We start from the raw sequence: 20,162 nt of genomic DNA, 5'->3' as shown, positions 1-20,162 counted from the left end.
ATATTTGTTTACTTTTTTATTTGTAAATGTTCATTACTTTTTAATTTTTTTCTCTCCTATGAGCTTTCATGATAGGTTTTCTATCTTATTTAATAATAATCATATATTGCATATCTATAATGCTTTGCAGTTTGCATTGTTTTCAGTAAAATTAATCACTTTTATTCTCAATTATAAATTTAACCTGATCTAATTCTCTTACATCTTCCTCTAATAGTTCCCTTTCCTTACTTGTTACAAGTATTTAAGAATCTGCCTATTTTTACAAAAATTATAAACCAATTTATGACTTCTCTCACCCCTAAAAATGCTTTACCTTTTAACCATTTTCCTTGTGTAAAAACTAGATCTCATCACTACCACTACCCTACCACACTCATTGCACACAGCCCACCCAGCTTATTACCTAGATTTGCCAACAATTCAGATGGCACGTCTTTCTCCATGTAACTGGTATCATGCATTTTGCCATCAGTTTTGGAGTGAGCTAAACCTCATCAACTGTCTTAGCCACAAGAATCACTTAGCTAAAAACTGACATTTCAAGATCAGTAACTGAAATGTCAGTTTTCATTGCTCATAGTGAAAAAGAAATATAGTGAATCACAGAATTTTAGTCAAAAGTCTATGTTTTTTTGCCTCATCAGAGTAGACTGGTGTTTGTAAAAAGTTTTTAATAGACTTTGAATCTAATTCACTAATTGTGCTTTGATTGTGAGACGAATGGATTCTGTTACTTTAAGCAAAAAAAAATAGGAACTTACTGAGAAGAAATGAGGAAGTGAATGTTAGGCAAGTGAATGTAGCAGCAAGTTTTTGCTACAGCTACTACAAATAGCTGCTCTTCAAAACTCAATACTGTTTAAAAATGAACATGAAAGTTAAGTCATTCTTGTGTTAGCTCTGGCTGAAAAGAACTGTTCCCATTGAAATATTCCAGTAGCTAGGAGGCTCTCCACTAGCAGCAGCATTTTAACAGATTTGTCTCTTTCTTGTTTACAAACTTTTTAAGCACAGTTTTTATTAAACCTTAACATAAAAATGTGCACAAATCGTAAGTGAACAGCACATTTTAAAAATTTTAACATACAATGTAACAAGTGCCCAGATCAGGAAATAAAACTAAATCAGCATCTCTTGTATATCTTACTTATGCATTGTCACGCTCATTACCCCAAATATAATTACTATCCTAAATTCTAACACCGTAATTACTTGCAGCCATTCTCAAATTTCATATAAATAGAATCGTACAATATGCTAGCTCTTGGGGTTTTTTGTTTTTTGTTTTCCTTCTTCATTAAATTTATTGAGGTAACGTTAGTTAACATTATATAAATTTCATATGAACAACATTATAATTCAATATCTGAATACTCTAGTTTCCTTCTGTTACCATATATTTGACTCCCTTTATCTAACTCACCTTCCCCCAACTCCCCTTCCCTATTGCTAACCATCATTCCCTTGTATCTATGACTTTGTTTTTGTTTTGTTTGTTACTTTTTTGTGCTATATTCCACATATGAGTAAAAAATAATATGATTTTTGTCCTTTTTTATCTGACTTATTTCACTTAGCATGATATCCCCAAAATCCATCCCTACTGATGCACATGGTAGTATTTCATCTTTTTTGTGGCTGAGTAGTATTCTATTATATATATTTAACACATAATTTTTATCCATTCATCTGTTGATGGACACATAGGTCGTTTCCATGTCTTGGCTATGGTAAGTAATGCTTCAATGAACATAAGGAACATATATCTTTATGAATTAGTGTTTTCATATTTTTCAAGTAAATATTCAGAAGATGAATGGCTGGATATATGGTAGTTCTATTTTTTTTAAATGTAAATTGGTAAATTTACATTCCCACTAACACTGTACAAGAGTTTCCTTTTCCACATCCTTGCCAACACTTGTTATTTTTTGTCTTTTTGATAATAGTCATTCTAACCATTGTGAGGTATAATCTGATCATGGTTTTGATTTGCATTTCTGTAATAACTAGTGATGTTGAATATCTTTTTATATGCCTGTTGGCCACATGTATGTCATCCTTGGAAAAATTTCTATTCAGATCCTCTGCCCTTTTTTAACTAGATTGTTTTTTTGTTGAGTTGTATGTGTTCTTTTTATATTTTGAATACTATTTCCTTAATAGAAATGTCATTTGAAATATGTTGGTTGGTTGCCTTTTTATTTTGTTGCTAGTTTTCTTTTGCTGTACAGAAACTTTTTAATTTGATGTAGTCCCATTCATTTTTTTTTTGTTTGTTTTTGATTCCCATGCTTTGAGTGAGATTCACACAAACGCTTCTGAGACCAATGTCCAGAAGCTTTGTGTCTGTTTGTTTTTGTTTTTTGTTTTTTTAATGAATTTTATTGTTTCAGGCCTTACATTCAAGTCTTTAATCCATTTTGAGTTAATTGTTATGTGCTGTGTCTATTTTCATTCTTTTGCATATGACTGTCTGGTTTTCTCAACACCATTATTGAAGAGACTTTCCTTTCTCCATTGTACATTCTTAGATTCTTTTTCAAAGATTAGTTGTCTATATGTGTGAGTTTATTTCTGGGCTCTCAAATCTGTTTCGTTGATTTTTATGTCTGTTTTTCTCCCAATATGATACTATTTTGATTACTATAGCCTTCTATTAAAGTTTGCATTTGAAGAGTATGATAGCTCTGGCTTTGTTCTTTTTTTTTTCAAAATTGCTTTGACTATTCAGGGTCTTTTTTGCTTCCACACAAATTTGATGAATTTTTTGTTCTATTTCTGTGAAAAATGCCATTGGGATTTTTATAGGGATCACATTGAATCTATAGATTGCTTTAGGTAATATGGACATTTTAACAATGTTAATTATTCCAGTCCATGAACACAGACTATCTTTCCATTTCTTTGTGTCTTCTTCAATTTCTTTAAACAGTATCTTGTAGTTTTCAATATACAGATCCTTCACCTCCTTTGTTAGGTTTATTCCTAGGCATATTATTCATTTTGTTGTAATCATAAATGGGATTGTTTTCTTCATATCTGTCAGCGCCAACCTGATCGAGAAGGGAAGGTTCAATGGTGAGACGCCCAGTTGGAAGAATAAACAAAAGGCCGACATAAGAATGAAACAGCAGGCGTCAATTTTATTGTGCAGAGTGCAGTTTTGTTGGGGGAAGCGCAGTCCATTGTGGGGGCAGGGAGGAGACATGGTACTGCATGCACTTCTCCTGCTTCCCTTCTTGTGTTCCCCTTTTGCTCTCCAGGGGACTGCATGGCTTCACACACAGCAGAGTATAATAGTGGCATTCAGCCACACATGCGTGGTACAATAAGCTGAAGTATGTTTACATATTTTAGGCACAGGCACCCTACTACACTTACATAACATTCTAAATCTGGGGTCCTATTCCTAGCCGTGAACCTGGATCACAGCCAGGCCTGGGACCCTCAATATCTCTTTTTGACATTCTGTTTTTAGTATATAGAAATGCAACAGATTTTTGTATGTAGATTTTATATCCTGCAAATTTACTATATTATTTTTTTTTCATTATTTCCAGCAGTTTTTTGGTGGAGTCCTTAGGGTTTTATATAGATATATAATTATGTCATCCCCAAATAGTGACAATTTTACTTGAATATTGTCAGTGTAATGCTATATGTGTATATGTACATTATTTTTGAAACCTTCCTCCTGTAAGTGTTTCCATTATCTTCTGGTAGGCATGTAGACTGCATAGATATTGCCTTTATATAACAGAGTTCATTTAGGTCTAAATTGCAGTCTCTGAAAGATTGTATCTACCTTTTTTCTACCATTCTGCCATTTCTTGTTTGTCCTAGCACCTAGGCTAAAGCTCTCTAGCAATTCTTTCTGAGAGCCTGGATTATTACTAAAGCCCCTTCTCCTTATTGAAACCTGAATCTGAATTTTTGTCTCAACACTATATGAGTACCAAAACGCCATTCTTCTTTTCACATTTTTCTTTTTAGTCTCTTTCCCTATGAAGTTTAATAGTTCAGCAGATGACTTAAGAGAAAAAATATTGATCTCATTTCTTTGGCCTTACTATCTCTATGGGATTTTGGCTTTTCAAGTGCATTGGTAGAGCTTTTTATCTCTCACAAAAGAGCACCTGTTATCCATGGCCCTCTGCCCAGATTTTCGGAATGTGACCCATTGCCCAGATGCGCTTAGGAGAAGAATGGCTCCCAAAATGTTTGCTGACTTCTTTCAGAATCTGTACTATCCCTCCATATGACTTGAAAGCTCTTCAATTCCTTAAAAGAGATTTTTTTTTTTTTAATATAGCTCTCCTAGTTGTATGCAGCATGAGTTTCGTCCCTCTCAACTTGTATTATCATTGACACAAGTGGATATAAACTTTCAGGTTTATTTTTTTTACATTGTTCCATGATTTTGTAGTCAAAGAGAACAGGAAAAAAACCTTGATAAATTTTCCATCATCTGGAAATTCCCACACAGATGGCAGACCTTATAACATTACTTTTATTATCATGGCAAACAAAATAAAACTACAGTCTATTGTTACTTCCTATGAACCAGAAACACTGATAAAAGATTTGAATGTTTTCTCATTTAATTGGTACAACTAGATAATGAGGCTGATATTATTACTTTTATTTCAAGATGAGCTCCTTGACTAAGGGACTAAGTAATTTGTCAAAGTTCATGGTTAGTGACAGAGTCCACAATTAAATGATCTGATTTGGAAACTATTTTGACATTAAGACTGAGTAAAACATAAAAGGTCAAGTGTTGACTCATATGCTATTTGTGGGTTAGTCAATAGTCTAACAGGATTCTTTCGTTTCTGTTTGCTGTAACAGTTTCTCATTACGGGAAAAAGAAACTGACCAGTAAAAGCATGGAATTTTAACAATGTAGATACTCATTTCAATGGTATTTTGAAACCTAATACTTTTTAAATGCCATGCAGGGTAATCTCTGAGTATACAATAATGAACAAGATATAGTCCCTTCCTTTAAGGAACTTAATAGAAAACTAAAAACTATATATGATTCATTGCAACAAGTTGTGAAAGGCAGTAAAATAAATTACTGAGAGAACTTAATGAGGACACCTATCTCAAGGAAAGTTTTCCCAAGAAAGTGTTAACTAAATTTACAAACTGAAGAACTGAGTAGAAGTTAGCTAAATGAAAAAATGAGGCACTTGAGATGGAGGAAGAAATGTTCCATTTAAAGAGAACTATATTCGTTTACGCCCAAAGAGAGGATAATATAGAGTATAGTTGGAAAACCATCTAAAATTTAAGAAGGCTTGAGCACAAATTATGAAATACAACTTTCTACTTAACACAAGGGCTCTATATTAAACTATGCAAATTTCATAACTTCTAAACCATATCATCCTGTTTATTTTCTTATGTCTAATAGTTGATACCATATATAAGATACAGTGACATGTTTTTATATGGTCACTACAAAGTCACAGCGTGAGGGGAGGGAGTCACAGAGAGGGTGTTATTTAACATCATTTATTAAAAGATATTTTTTTCAAAAAAAACTTTTTTAATCAAGCCTATATGTAAAAGATAGAAATGTAACTAAGTGGACGAGAAAGGAAAGGAAAAAGCCCCTTTGTGATAACCATTACTACTCAACAGAAGTGACTAACTCAAATGAGTAATATAAAAGTAATGTTATCAGATTTTGTTTTACTGGACTAGCTCACTGGTAAAAAGTTATAGGAAACAGAAAAAACTCATGAAAATCATTTACTTTTAGTTGATCTCTGTGCTACCCCTTAGGCCTTATGTGACAAAATGGATAGTAGATGTACTTAAGGTGATAATAATATAAAAGAAGTATACTATAATGTGAAAGAACACAGCCTTTGGAGCAAAATAAGCCCAAGCTAAGCATGATATATGTAGCCTGGTAATTGTTTGGCTTTACACATACGTGGTAGGCAAAATAATGCCCCCTCCCCCCCAAAAAAATGCTATGCCATAATCCCTAAAACCTATGGATATATTTATTACCTTACATGAAAAAAAAAAGTCTTTGATGATGTGGTTAAATTAAGAATCTTGAGATGAGGAGATTATCTTGGATTATCTGGGTGAACCCAAATTAATCACATTGGTTCTTATGAGAAGAAGGCAGCTGTGTTATACTCGAAGAGAGGTTTGAAGACATTATTATCCTGCTGGCTTTGAAGATGGAGCAAGAGGTCACAAACCAAGGCGTACAAGTGACCTCTAAAAGCTCTAAAAGACAAGGAAATAGATTCTCTACTAGAGCCTTCAAAAGGAACACAGCTCTACCAACACTTTAATTTTTATTCAGTAAAATCCATTTTGAACCTCTAATCTCCAGAACTGTAAGATAATAATTTATGTTGTTTTTAAATCTCTAAATTGTGGTAATTTATTACTACACAAGTTATTACAGTATATTAATTAAATTCTCTCACCCACAAGAACTATATGGTAACAGGCTTGTTCTGAGGAATGAAATCTGTGATTCAGGTAAAGGTGTCCAATAAACTTCAACTATTAAAAAGCTTATTATTCAGTTACTAATAATGCATACCTGTTTAAGGAAACATTATTAAATATAGTATCTAAAATGTTTCTGATGAAATTTTGATCAGGAGTTTACCTACAACTTTTTTCTTCAGGGCTGACATAAAGCCATTTTTACCAAGTATAATTTACTGGCCTGAGACTGGCAAATGCCTGCTTTCGTGATGTAAAGATTTGATTGAGGTTCATTTTTTTGCCAATGGGTGTCCAAGTGCTCTAGCATTATTCATTCATTCATTCATTCATTCATTCATTTGCTTGGTTACTTATTTTTATTGTGGTGGCATTGGTTAACAAAATCCAGTAAGTTTCAAATGTAAAATTCAACAGTAAAGCATATATATTGCATTGTGTGTTCACCACCCATAGTTAGATTTCTTTCTGTCACCACTTATTTGATACCTTTTACCTCATCAACCTCCCCCCTCTTCCCTCTCCCCTACCCTCTGATAACCACTAGTCTATTGTCCATGCCCATGAGTCTCTCTTTGTCCAGTTTGTTTGTTGCTTTTAGGTTTATATCCTACATATAAATGATATCATGTGGTTTTCAACTTTTTCTGTCTGGCTTATTTCGCTTAAAATGATTATCTCGAGATCGATCTATGTTGTTGCAAATGGCAGTATTTCATCTCTTCTTATAGCTGAGTAATAGTCCATTGTATATATGTACCACAGCTTTTTAAACCAATCATCTGTTGTAGGACAATTCGGTTGCTTCCATGTCCTGGCCACTGTGAATAATGCTGCAAATATGTTTTCAAATATGGGTTTTTAAGTCTTTAGGGTAAATACCCAATACAGGAATTGTTGGATCATATGGTAGATCAATTCTTAGTTTTTGAGAACCCTCCCCCATACTGTTTTCTGTGTTCATGAGAGATATTGGTCTGTAGGGAGTTTTTTTGTGTGTTATCTTTACCAGGTTTTGGTATCAGGGTAATATTGGCCTCATAAAATGAATTAGGAAGTATTGCCTCCTCTTCAATTTTTTGGAAGAGTTTGAGGAGACTAGGCATTAAATCTTCTTTGAATGTTTGGTAGAATTCACTAGTGAAGCCACCTGGTCCTGGACTTTTACTTTTTGGTAGATTTTTGATGATTGTTTCAATTTCCATACTGCTGAATGATCTATTTAAATTTTCCAGTTCTTGATTCAGTCTAGGAAGTTTGTATCTTTCTAAGTACTTATCCAGCTCTTCTAGGTTATTAAATTTGGTGTTATATACTTTTTTATAGTATTCTTGTATGATCCTTTGTATTTCAGTAGTGTCTGTCATAACTCCCCTTTTATCCCTGATTTTGTTTATTTGTGTCTTTTCTCTTTTTTTCTTTATTGAGTAGAGACAGGGGTTTGTCAATTCTATTAATCTTCTCAAAGAATCAGCTCTGTTACATTTATTTTTTTTCTTGTTTTGTTTTCAATTTCATTTAATTCTGCTCTATTTTTTTTTTTCCTCTTTAATTCCCCCCATCATCACTTCCACCCCTGACTTACGGATGTTGCCATCTCCCTTTAAGAATTGGATCTCTGAAGGCGGGCGTCTCCGCCCATGCGCTTGGAGAGTGCCCCGGGATCTGGTGCCCCCAGGGCCTGGCATCCCCGGCACACTCAGGGAACCTGGTGCACTCGGACCCTGGCACACCTAGAGGGCCTGGTGCCCGATCCATGGCTCCACTTGGGGCGCGATCCCAGGACTTTCTGCATGTAACGCAGCGTGCTAACCACCACACTATGAGGCACCAATTCTGCTCTAATTTTGATTATTTATTTCCTTCTGCTGACTTTAGGCTTCATTTGTTCTTCCTTTTCTAGTTTTTTAAAATGAAGGTTAGGTTGTTTATTTGGGCTTGTTCTTGTTTTTGGAGGTAGGCCTGTAATGATATGAATTTTCCTCCTAGTACTGCTTTTGCCATGTCCCAAAAGTTTTATATGTTGTACTACCATTATCATTCATTTACTATGTCTCTCTTGATCTCTCTTTTTATTTCTTCTCTGACCCAGTTATTCTTCAGTACCATGTTGTTTAATCTCCATGTATTTGTGATTCTTCTCTCTTTCTTTTTACAATTGATCTCTAGCTTCAAAGCATTATGATCAGAGAATATAGTTGGTATGATTTCAACCCTCTTACATTTTTTGAGGTTCTCTCTGTGCCCCAGTATGTGTTCAATCCTTGAGAATGTTCCATATGCACTAGAGAAGAATGTATAAGCAGCTGTTTTGGGATGAAAGATTCTGTAAATATCAATTATGTCCAGTTGGTCTAATGTGTCATTTAAGGATATTATTTCCTTATTGATTTTCTGTTTAGATGATCTGTCCATATCTGACAGTAGGGTATTTAGGTGCCCTACTACGATAGTGTTTTGGTCTGTTTCTCTCTTTAGTTCTGTTAGTAAATGCTTTACATAATTGGGAGCATAACTATTAATAAATGTTATGTCTTCTTGGCACATGATTCCCTTTATCATTATGAAGCGTTCCTCAGTATCTTTCTTTCCCTTTTTTATTTTGAAGTCTATTTCGTCCGATATTAGTACTTCTACTCTCGCTTTTCTCTGAATGCCATGTGCTTGAAATATCATTTTCCACCATTTCACTTTGTTTTATTTTCTTATTTATTTATTTGTTTGTTTGTTTGTTTATTTTTGTGGTGACATTGGTTAACGAAATCCAATGTTTCATCTGTACACTGTGTATTCACCTCCTATAGTTAGATTTCTTTCTGTCACCACATATTTGACCCTCTTTACTCCATCTATCTCCCCCTTTCCTCCACCCTCCATCCTCTGGTAACCACTAGTCTATAGTCCATGTCTATGAGTCTCTGTTTCTTTCTCCTATTCATTTGTTGCTTTTAGGTTTATATCCCACATATAAGTGGTATCATGTGGTTTTCAACTTTTTCTGTCTGGCTTATTTCACTCAGCATGATTATCTCGAGGTCTATCCATGTTGTCGCAAATGACAGTATTTCATCTCTTCTTATGACTGAGTAAAATTCCATTGTATATATGTACCACTGCTTCTTTAGACAATCATTTTCAGTTGCTTCCATGCCCTGGCCACCATGAATAATGCTGCTATGAACATCGATGTGCAAATATCTTTTCAGACATAAGTTTTCAAGTCTTTAGGGTAAATATCCAGTAGAGGGATTGCTGGATCATATGGTAGATCAATTCTTAGTTTTTTGAGGAAGCTCTGTACTGTTTTCCATAGTGCTATACCAATTTTCAGTCCTACCAGCAGTGTATGAGGGTCACTTTTCTCCACATCCTCTCCAACATTTATTACTTGTCCTGTTGACAACAGCTATTCTAACAGGTGTGAGATGGTATCTCATTGTGGTTTTGATTTGCATTTCCCTAATTGCTAACGATGTTGAGCATCTTTTCAAATATTTATTAGCCATTTGTATGTCCTCTAGGGGGAGGTGTCTGTTCAGGTCCTCTGTCCATTTTTGATTGGATCATTTGTTTTTCTGTTGTTATTGAGTTGTATGAGTTCTTTGTATATTTTGGATATTAAGCCCTTATCAGAGGCATTGCTTGCAAATATATTTTCCCATTCGGATGGTTGTCTCTTTGTTGACAGTTTCTTTTGCTGAGCAGAAGCTTTTTAGTTTGATGTAGTCCCATTCATTTATTTTAGCTTTTGCTTCCTTTACTTTTGAGGGCAATTTCATAAAATCCTCTTTAAGTCCGAGGTCCTTGAGTTTAGTTCCTATGTTTTCTTCTATGCATTTTATTGTTTTAGGTCTTATAAATCCATTTTGAGTTAATTTTGGTGTGTGGTTATAGACACCAGTCTAGTTTCATTCCTTTGCAGGCGGCTTTCCAGTTTCCTAGCACCATTTATTGAAGAAGATGTCCTTTCTCCACTGTATGTTTTTGACTTTTTTGTCAAAAATTATTTGCCCATATAAATATAGGTTTACCTCTGGACTCTCGATTCTATTCCACTGGTCCGTGTGTCTATTTTGCTGCCAATACCATGCCGTTTTGATTACTGGCGCTTTGTAGCATAATTCGAAGTCAGGCAGAGTAATGCCTCCAGCCTCGTTCTTTTTTCTCAGGATGGCTTTGGCAATTCAGGGTCTTTGTGCGTCCATACAAATCTGATGTTTTTTTGTTCAATTTCTTTAAAAAATGCTGATAAGATTTTGATGGGATTGCATTAAATCTGTATAATGCTTTAGATAATAGGGTCATTTTAATTATGTTGATTCTTTCAATCCAAGAATATGGACTATCTTTTCATTTCTTTGTATCTTCTTTGATTTCTTTAAATAGGGTCCTATAGTTTTCATTATATAGGCCCTTCACATGTTTTGTTAAATTTATTCCTAGGTATTTTATTCTTTTTGTTGCAATCACAAAAGGAATTATTTTTTCTACTTCTTTTTCTGACATTTCTTATTAGAGTATAGGAATGCTATGGATTTTTGAATCTTTATTTTGTATCCAGAGACTTTACTGTATTTGCTTATTGTTTCTAGTAGTGTTCTTGTGGAGTCTTTAGGATTTTCTAACCACCCTTTCACTTTGAATCTATATTGTCTATGGAACTGAGATGTATCTATGGAACTGAAGGTAGTATATGGTTAGGTTTTGTTTTTTGATGCAATCTGCAACTTTGCCTTTTTACTGGTGAGTTCAATATAAGGTTTTCTTATCGCCATTTTATCTTTTGCTTTCTGGTAGGTTGGTGTTCTTATGTTTCTTTTCTTTTCTTTTTTGGGGGGATTGGGTTTTTTGGATTTTCTATCTGGTAATTCTTGTTTTATGTTATATACTTCAGTTCTGCATCTTTGGTGTGTGGTTACCATTATGAATATGTAGAGGATAGTTTATATATATATGAAGAGAAGAGATTAATATATATATATATATAATTTGTCCATTTTCTTCTGTGTGTGCCTTCTCTTCATTCCCCTTTGCAAATTTGGATCTTTGAATCCTCCCCTTTTCTGTCATTATTATCTCAATTTGTCCCTATGTATACTTAATGTTCTTTACTATCTTGCAATAGCAAATCTCTTCTTGTTGTTTAAAAACTTATAATTCCCTGTTCTTAGTAAGGGTTGCACTCCTCTGTTTCTATCTGCCTGCTAGTCACCTTACTCATAGTATGTATTTTCTTTCTTTTGTCATTTTGTTTTAGGTGAGCTGATCCCTTCCAGTATTTCTTGTAATGTAGTCCTCGTAGTGGAGAATTCCCTCAATTTTTGTATATCTGGAAAGTTCTTTATTTCCTCTTCATATCTAAAGGAAAGCTTAGCTGGATACGTTATTCTTGGCTGGTGATTCCTTTCATTTAATAGTTTGAATATTTGATTCCACTTCTTTCTGACTTGTAAGAATTGTGCTGAGAAATCCAACGATAATGTAATGGGTGTTCTTTTATAGGTTAATGTCTTCTTTTCCCTGGCTGCCCTGAGAATTCTATCTTTGTCATTAATTTTTGATAATTTTAATATGTTTCTTGGAGAAGGACTTTTTGGGTTGAGACAATTGGATGTTCTGTTGACTTCTTGAATTCCAAGCTTCAGTTCATTCCTTAGATTTGGGAAATTCTTATCAACTATTTGTCTGAAAATGCTTTCTAATCCCTGCTCCTTTTCCTCCCCTTCGAGAATGCCCATTATTCTTATGTTTCCTTTCCTAACGGTATCAGCTAGTTCCTATATTTCTCTTTCATTAATTTTCATTCTTCGGTTTCTCTTTTCTTCTCTCTGATTTATTTCTAGATTTCTGTCTTTGATATTTTGATATCACTTATTCATTCCTCCATTTGGTTGACTATATTTCCCAAGCGTGCTATTTCATTCTTGATCTCTTTTAGTGTGTTCTTCATCTCCAGAATTTTTATTTGGCTCTTTTTGAGGGTTTCAATCTCCTTGCTAAAAAACTGATTCTGCTGATCTAGTTTTTTTCAATTCCTGGAATTGTTGATATGAATTATTTTGGATCTTATTGAATCTTTCCAGAGTACCATACTGAATTCTTTGTCATTTAAGTCACATATTTCTATATCTTTAAGCTTATTTTCTGGAGACTTTTCTGCTTTTTTCTGAGCTGCCTTGTCACCTTGGTTGTTCATGGTGTTTAATGGACTATTTCCCTGTCTAGACATTATTGCAAGTATATTCTGCTTCCTCCCCGCCCCCCCAGAAAAAAATTTATTATATAAAGGTCTCTCTTTAGCCCATTGCTAAGAAGGTGTTTTTATTTTGTTTTTCAGTAGGTGGCATCTGAATAATGCCTTTTTTGTCTTATAAATATTCAATCATGTTCACTATCCTCGGTCTCAGTCCCTGTCAGTGTTAACAACAGTTTCGGTAGCATTTGGTCATATTCCCCTGGGGCTCTGCGGTGTTTAGTCTTGGAGGATATGTCGAGAGGTCCCCTCTGGGTTGGAGAATGAGAGGTGTGGCTAAGCCTCGCTTTTTGCAAACGTGGCTGGTAATAATCAGATGTTGCCTGTCTGCATCCCCACTTTTCTGCTTTCTGCCCTGGTCCATGGGCCCTGCCCCTGCATGGAGCTCACAGCTCTCACAGGCAGGGCTGGTCAGTGAACCCGCCGCACCTTCTTCCCTTTCCCTCCTCCTGCAGGGAGATGGCTGCCAGAGGCAGGTTTTTGTTTCTTCCTGTCTATTGCCAGACTCAAGTAATTCTGACCTGTGGTAGCTCTTATTCTCAGATCCCTCACTCAGACATGCTTGTGTGTAGGTTGGATGTTTTTCGTTGAGTTTTGGGTGTTCAGCTTATTGTTATTTCAAGGAGAGAGATTTGGGAACATCTCTCATTCTGCCATGCTTCTGACATCACTCCTCCAGCATCATTTATAGAATTACTTCTGTAGTTTTATGAAAATTCAGTCACTCATATTAGTGTGGGTTCTCTATTCTGTTATATAAACTGTGTGTTCAGCACCCTGCCAATATTGTTTTAATGACCTTAACAATATAGTAAGTCTCAACATCATATAGAATGATTCTTCCCACTTTATTCTTCTTTTTCAAGATTGTGTTAGCTATTCTTAGGCCTATGCCTTTTTGTTTGAATTATAGAATAAGTTTGTCTATAGTCTACATCTACAAAAATCCTTCTGGTATTCTGATAGAAATTGAATTAAACTTATAGATAATTTTAAGCAAATTGCCCACAACCACTAAGAGTAAATATGCTTTCTAAAAAAATCCACAACTGAAAAAATTGAGACAGATTAATTAATTGAATAGACATTGGTTAAATTTTTACCATCTGTCAGGCACCATATAAAACACTGAGAACATAATGAAGAAAAAGTCATTGTGAATTCTCTCTGCATATAGATACATTATTACTAGAAAATGAGAAAATTGATTAAACAATAACAACACAGTGTAATGAGATTTATATTTGGGAAATAACACCGAGAACACAAGGATAGGAAAATATAACCTAATGTAAAGATCAAATAACACCCTCCATGGAGGGTGATTATTAAGACTAAGGATGAGGTGACTAAACTACCTCTTTGTAGTTGTAGCTCTCTACACATTGAATATTGCAGTTCTCTGCCACACCCAAAGTTTTTTTTACTTTAATTTTATTTATTTGTTAATTTTATTGTTTTATTACAGCTGACATTCAATATTATATTAATTTCAGGTGTACAATATAGCGGTTAGACATTTATATAACTTACAAAGTGATGCCCCCAATAAATCTAGTACCCATCTGGCACCATACATAATTTTTATAATATTATTAACTACTTTCCTTATGCTGTACTTCACATCCCTGTGACAATTTTATAACTACCACTTGTATTTCTTAATCCCTTCAACTTTTTCATCCATCCTCCCAACCCCACTCCCATCTGTCAACCATCAAAATGTTTCTGTATCTATAAGTTTGTTTCTGTTTTGTCTATTCGTTTATTTTGTTTTTTAGATTCTACACCCAAAGTTAATCTGCTCCATCGAGCCTTCATCCTCTACAATGGAATCTAGGTCTTTAGAACTGGTGTGGCTGATGTGTCTACAGTCCTAATTATTCATGGATGACTGTGCCCTGATTGTTTCTGGGACCCTTCCACCTTCTAAGATACACTAGCAGGAAACTCACTTAGTAAATAATGTATTTTATTCATTTTATTTTGATGTCAAATTTTGGGGGCAGGGATTTTGAAGGGAATGACTAAGAGAAGATGAAAAGCAAAAAGATATCATAATAATATTATATGACTTTGATTACCATTAGGATTTTGGGTTGTATATTCCTCCTACATGAAAGGAGGAGTTATTGAAAGATTTTATGCAAGGCAGTGACCCAATCATATTTTGGATTAAAATGATCAGTTTAGGAACAACAGACAAAATGGCATAGATAATAGAAGTTTTGCTCATCCCCTCTTGTGACCACATCAAAGTTGAGACAGAAACACAGAGCATACGGCAAGAAATTTTGCCTGGTGGTCTAGAGGAACAGAAGCCTTACAACTAGGGCGAGAAATAAGAAATCACGCTGTAACAGTTGGAGGTACAAGGGGGCAAAGACACAAGGCTGCTCAGTCCCCAGCAGCTGAGTGGGATAGGGGCTGTGGCAGTGACAGCCGGAAGCTGCAGACACCTCTAAAAGGGGCCGTGTTCCAGCAGGACTTTCACAGTGACAGACCTGCTCTCTCAGAGCACCAGCGCCAGGCCAGCTGCTCAGGGGTCATCAGGGACTTACAGGGGAACACTGAGTTGTTGGAGTAAGGGCCAGAGGTGAGGCTTTCTACTGGGCAGAAGTGCTGGCAGTATCCATTGTTCCTCTGTTGAGCCCTCCCTGCTCCCAGTGTGCAGACTCAGCACGGCTGTAGCTGAGAAGTCAACACCATTGAACAGGATAACAGAAGTCATTCCACTCAGAGGACATCCTATCTCTTCCAAGTCACAGCCACATCTAAGCCACATTCAGTTGTGTCCTCAGTGAATTCTGTGCCACTTGCTGAGCAGCACCAAGATCTCGGTTTCTGGCGTGGCTTCTTGAGGCAACTATAAGCACAGCACCTGTGGATTGCTCGCTGAATCTTAACAGGTGGCCCTAGGGAGACAAGCTAGGGCTAAACTTTGCCTGTAGCTGAACATCTCTTAGGACTGCACTGTGGACACCTACTACACACTGATAAGACTGGGAGACTTAGGAGCTTTGCTTAGTACATATAAACAGACACAGAAAGGCAGACAAAATGGGAAGACAGAGAAGCAGAAACCATATGAAAGAATGAAGTCAAGCAATCTAACAGACTCAGAGTTCAAATCACTGGTTATAAAGATGCTCCATGCAATTAAGGGAAGTGTAGATGAACTCAGTGAGAACTTTAACAAAGAGATTTTAAAAATATAAAAATGGAAATGGAAATTATAAAAGTGAACCAGTCAGAAATGAAGAAGACATTATCTGAGATGAAAAGTATATTAGAAGGAATCAATAGAGTGGATAAAACAAGAAGATGGAACCACCGATACAGAGGATGGGGAAGCCAAGGACACCCAAACAGAATGGCAAGAAGGAAGTAACCAAGAATATAATAATAATTTAAGAAGCCTATGGGACAAAATTAAGGGTAACAATATCCTTGTCATAGGGGTACCTAAAGAGGGAGAACAAGACATCAAATATATATTTCAAGAAATAACGATGAAAAATATCCCTAAGCTGGTGAAGGAAATAGACATACAACCTCAGGAAACTCAGAGAGTCACCCAAAAACTGAACCCAAAGAGGCCCACACCAAAGCATATCATAATTAAAATACCAAAGGTTAAATACAAAGAGAGAATTTTAAAAGCAGCAGGAGAAAAGCAATTAGCTACCTACAAGGGAGCACTCATAAGACTAGCAGCTGATTTCTCAAAAGAAACTTTGCAAGACAGAAGGTCTTGGCACAAAATATTCAAAGTGTTAAAAACCTAGAATCTATAACCAAGAATACTTTATACAGCAAAGCTATCATTTAGAGTTGAAAGACAGATAAAGAGCTTCCCAGACAAAAATAAGCTAAAGGAATTTATCAACACTAAGCCAATATTACAGGAAATGTTGGAGGAACTTCTTTAAGAAGAAAAATCCTATATCAAAAACATGAATAAAGAATGGTAATAACTACATATTTATCAACAAATACATCAAATGGAAAAGAATTAAGTGCTCCAATCAAAAGATAGGAAAGCTAAATCGATAAGAAAACAAGACTCCCTACATATGCTGCCTACAAGAGATCCACTTCAGATTAAAAGACACACACAGATTAAAAGGAATAAGATGGAAAAAGATATTGCTTTGATGGACTTAGATGGTATTGTGCTGAATAAAGTAAGTTAGATAATGATTTTACATACATCTGGAATTTAAGAACAAAATCAACAATAGCAAAAACAGAAACAAATTCATAGATACAGAGAATATTTTGAGCGCTATTAGGCAAAAGGAGGGTTTGGGGAGACAGTGAAAAAAAGCAAAAGTTTTAAGAAGTAGAGATGGATAGATACAAAATAGTCATGAAGATATAAAGTATAGCATAAGGAAAATAGTCAACGATGTTGTAAAAATATGTAAGAGGGCAGAGGGGTACCTGATTTAGTGGATTGACCACTCATGAGTTATATAGATCTCTAATTACTATGCTGTACAACTGAAACTAATATATTATTGTATGCCAACTATACTTGAAAAAAATCATTGAATTGTACAATGTAAATATGAGCAACTAATTGTCTATTATACTTCAATAAAGCTGGTGGGGGGAATGATCAGTTTGGTTGAAATGTGAAGAATGAATCAGAATGGATTTAAAGTGAAAGAATGGGTAAATCTCAAATTATGTAGATTTTTTTCCTGTGGTAAAACAATCTACTTTTACAGGCTTATTCTTGTGAAGAAATATTTCCCACATGTGCTGTGAATAATTAATTCCACAAGTAACAATTTCCACTGAAGCGTTAGAAACTGATTTAAACAGCTCACTGACTTTTGGTCATTGGCAATGGGAAAATGACAATGAATTGAACATCACTCAAAAGTTCCTACATTAGTGGCAGAAATTTTGCTGTTATTTCTACTTTTACTTCCATAGAAAAATAATGAAAGAACAATAGTTTATTAAACATTTACTATCACTCAAATATATTGCAAGAGATTTTCATCTGCGATCTTCTCATTTGAATCTTACAACTAATCAGAGAAATACAAATAAAAACCACAGTGAAACTGGTGTTAATATACTCATTTTCACATGAAGAAACTATGTTTGCGGGGCTATGCAATTTTTCAAGGTCACAGCTGGTAAGAAATAGAATCCATGCTTTAGATATTTTGCTTAGAAACTAGTTTGCAAAAGAATGCTAGATGAGTTAGGATTACAGTTTAACTCAAATTTTGTTTGTTAGTCACACACAGCTTACCATATAATCTTGTTTTTTTTGTTTTTTTTTTTTACTTTCTAGATTTCTGTAGAAATCTGGCTTTTTTTGTGAGAAAGTTAGCAGTAAACTAGGCAAATAGGCAGAGTCTCATAGTCATGAAAGCATGTATTGAACATATTCTTTATTCGAGACACTGCGCTACTCTTCAAGGATACAGACATGAACTAGACATAGTGTATACAATAAAATTGTACAGAATTATAAGAATAAATTGACTAATACAGCAATAAAGCAGCGGGGTGAAGGTACATAAGAGAAAGGCACTGCAAATTGTTATTTCGTCCTTTTTGGGACTCATCAGTACAGCGTAGCTAATGATGTAAACTTAAAAAAAAATTTTTTTCTAAAGCTCGATGGTATGTAAACAATTCTGAAACTGAGTATTGAATGCTTAAAGATTACAGGAATTAACTCTTTGTGATTTAATCCAAAATAAACACAGAATTTAAAATTCAATGAAAGATAAAATAAACAATGTTGTTTATAGGTATAATACTTTTGTAGCACACTGAAATTTAAAACATAAACACAGAATTAAAGTACAAAAAATACTTTGTCAATGTTTCTAATGTTTTAATATAGAGTACAAAATAAATATTACTTTTAGTACTTTTTAAATATTCCTACATATTTGAAACTGACAATGAGAATTTTGTTTTTGTTTTTTGTTTTTTGTTTTTATTTATTATGGTAACATTGGCTAATGAAAGCCAGTAAATTTCAAGTGTATAATTCAACAATTGTATGTTCACTATGCATAGATTTCTTTCTGTCACCACATATTTGACCCCTTTTATCCCATCTACCTCCCCTTTCTCTGCCTACTCTCTGATAACCACTATTCTACTCTCCATGTTCATGAGTCTCTGTTTGTCATGTTTGTATGTTGTTTTCAGGTCTATATTCTACATATAAGTGATTTCATGTAGTTTTCAACTTTTTGTCTGGCTTATTTTACTTAAGAATTTTGAATGAGTTAAAAATTTTTAAATGTCACAGACCAATTGTAATTTTTCTCATTGGTTATTAAAATCATGTTGCATAGTTTCTAGATAGCATGATCATTTTTATGGTGCCATGTGTGCTAACGAAGAATTGTCTATATATTAAAAGAGATGTTCATTGATATCAATTATTCTTGGATTCTTTGATATCAAAGAACAATTGATATCAATGAACATCTCTTTTCTTATATAGACAATCCTTCGTTAGCACACATGGCACCATAAAAATGACCATGCTATCTAGAAAAAGAGATGTTCATTGATATCAATTATTCTTTGATATCAATTATTTGATATCAAAAAATAATTGATATCAATGAACATCTCTTTTTAATATCAACATATACCATTTAATACCTACTTAATATCAACATATACCATTTAATACCTACTTAATTTAGAATCATGCTTTTTAAATATCAACATATACCATTTAATACCTACTTAATTTAGAATCATGCTCTCTCAGATTTCTGTACTATACCACTCTATGATAGTTTGCATCTTTGCAAAAAATATTATGAATGGATATTGGGAGTATTTTTGGTAGACTAAACAATGGAGAAGCAGCTGCATATAGCAATTTGCAATGCATCTCTCATAAATGTTTGGGAAATTCCCTATAAAGACTGTCAGATAGAAAAAGAAAATTCTCTTCTAAGTTCTTTTGGCTGATCTAATAACTAAAATGACTCAAGACAGGTTAGCAGGGAGAAAGAACAAATTTAACTTGTGCATATGGAGGTCTCATAGATATAGGACCTAAAGAAATGACAAAAGGAGACAGCTTTTATACTTTTTAGAAAAAGAAATTCATAAATTCTGGATCATATGGCAAATCTCTTTTTGTTTTTTGGGTTTTTTTTTTTTTTTTGAGGATTCTCCATATTGTTTTCTACAGTGGCTATACCAATTTACAGTCCTGCCAGCAGTGCCGAAGGGTTCCTTTTCCTCCACGTTCTGACATTTCGTTTGTTGACTTTTTAATAATAGCCCTCTGACTGGTGTGACATGGAATCTCACTGTGGTTTTAATTTGCATTTCCCTGATGATTAGCGATATTGAGTGTATGCCTTCTTAATAGAAATGTTTTTTCATATTCTCTGTCCATTTT

At 34.4% G+C, this 20,162-nt stretch overlaps 1 protein-coding gene across 5 annotated transcripts in view; it reads right to left on the bottom strand.

Moving 5' to 3' along the window:
- LOC120611706 (uncharacterized) overlaps positions 1-20,162 on the bottom strand; it is a 110,868-nt gene that overhangs the window by 54,670 nt on the left and 36,036 nt on the right. The gene's annotated exons all lie outside the window — the stretch shown is intronic.

Source organism: Pteropus medius, unplaced genomic scaffold, assembly GCF_902729225.1.
Source record: "Pteropus medius unplaced genomic scaffold, Ma_sr-lr_union100, whole genome shotgun sequence".
Taxonomy (NCBI): domain Eukaryota; kingdom Metazoa; phylum Chordata; class Mammalia; order Chiroptera; family Pteropodidae; genus Pteropus; species Pteropus medius.
The sequence above is the reverse complement of the archived record's forward strand: the minus strand, read 5'-3'. Positions and strand labels throughout refer to the sequence as shown.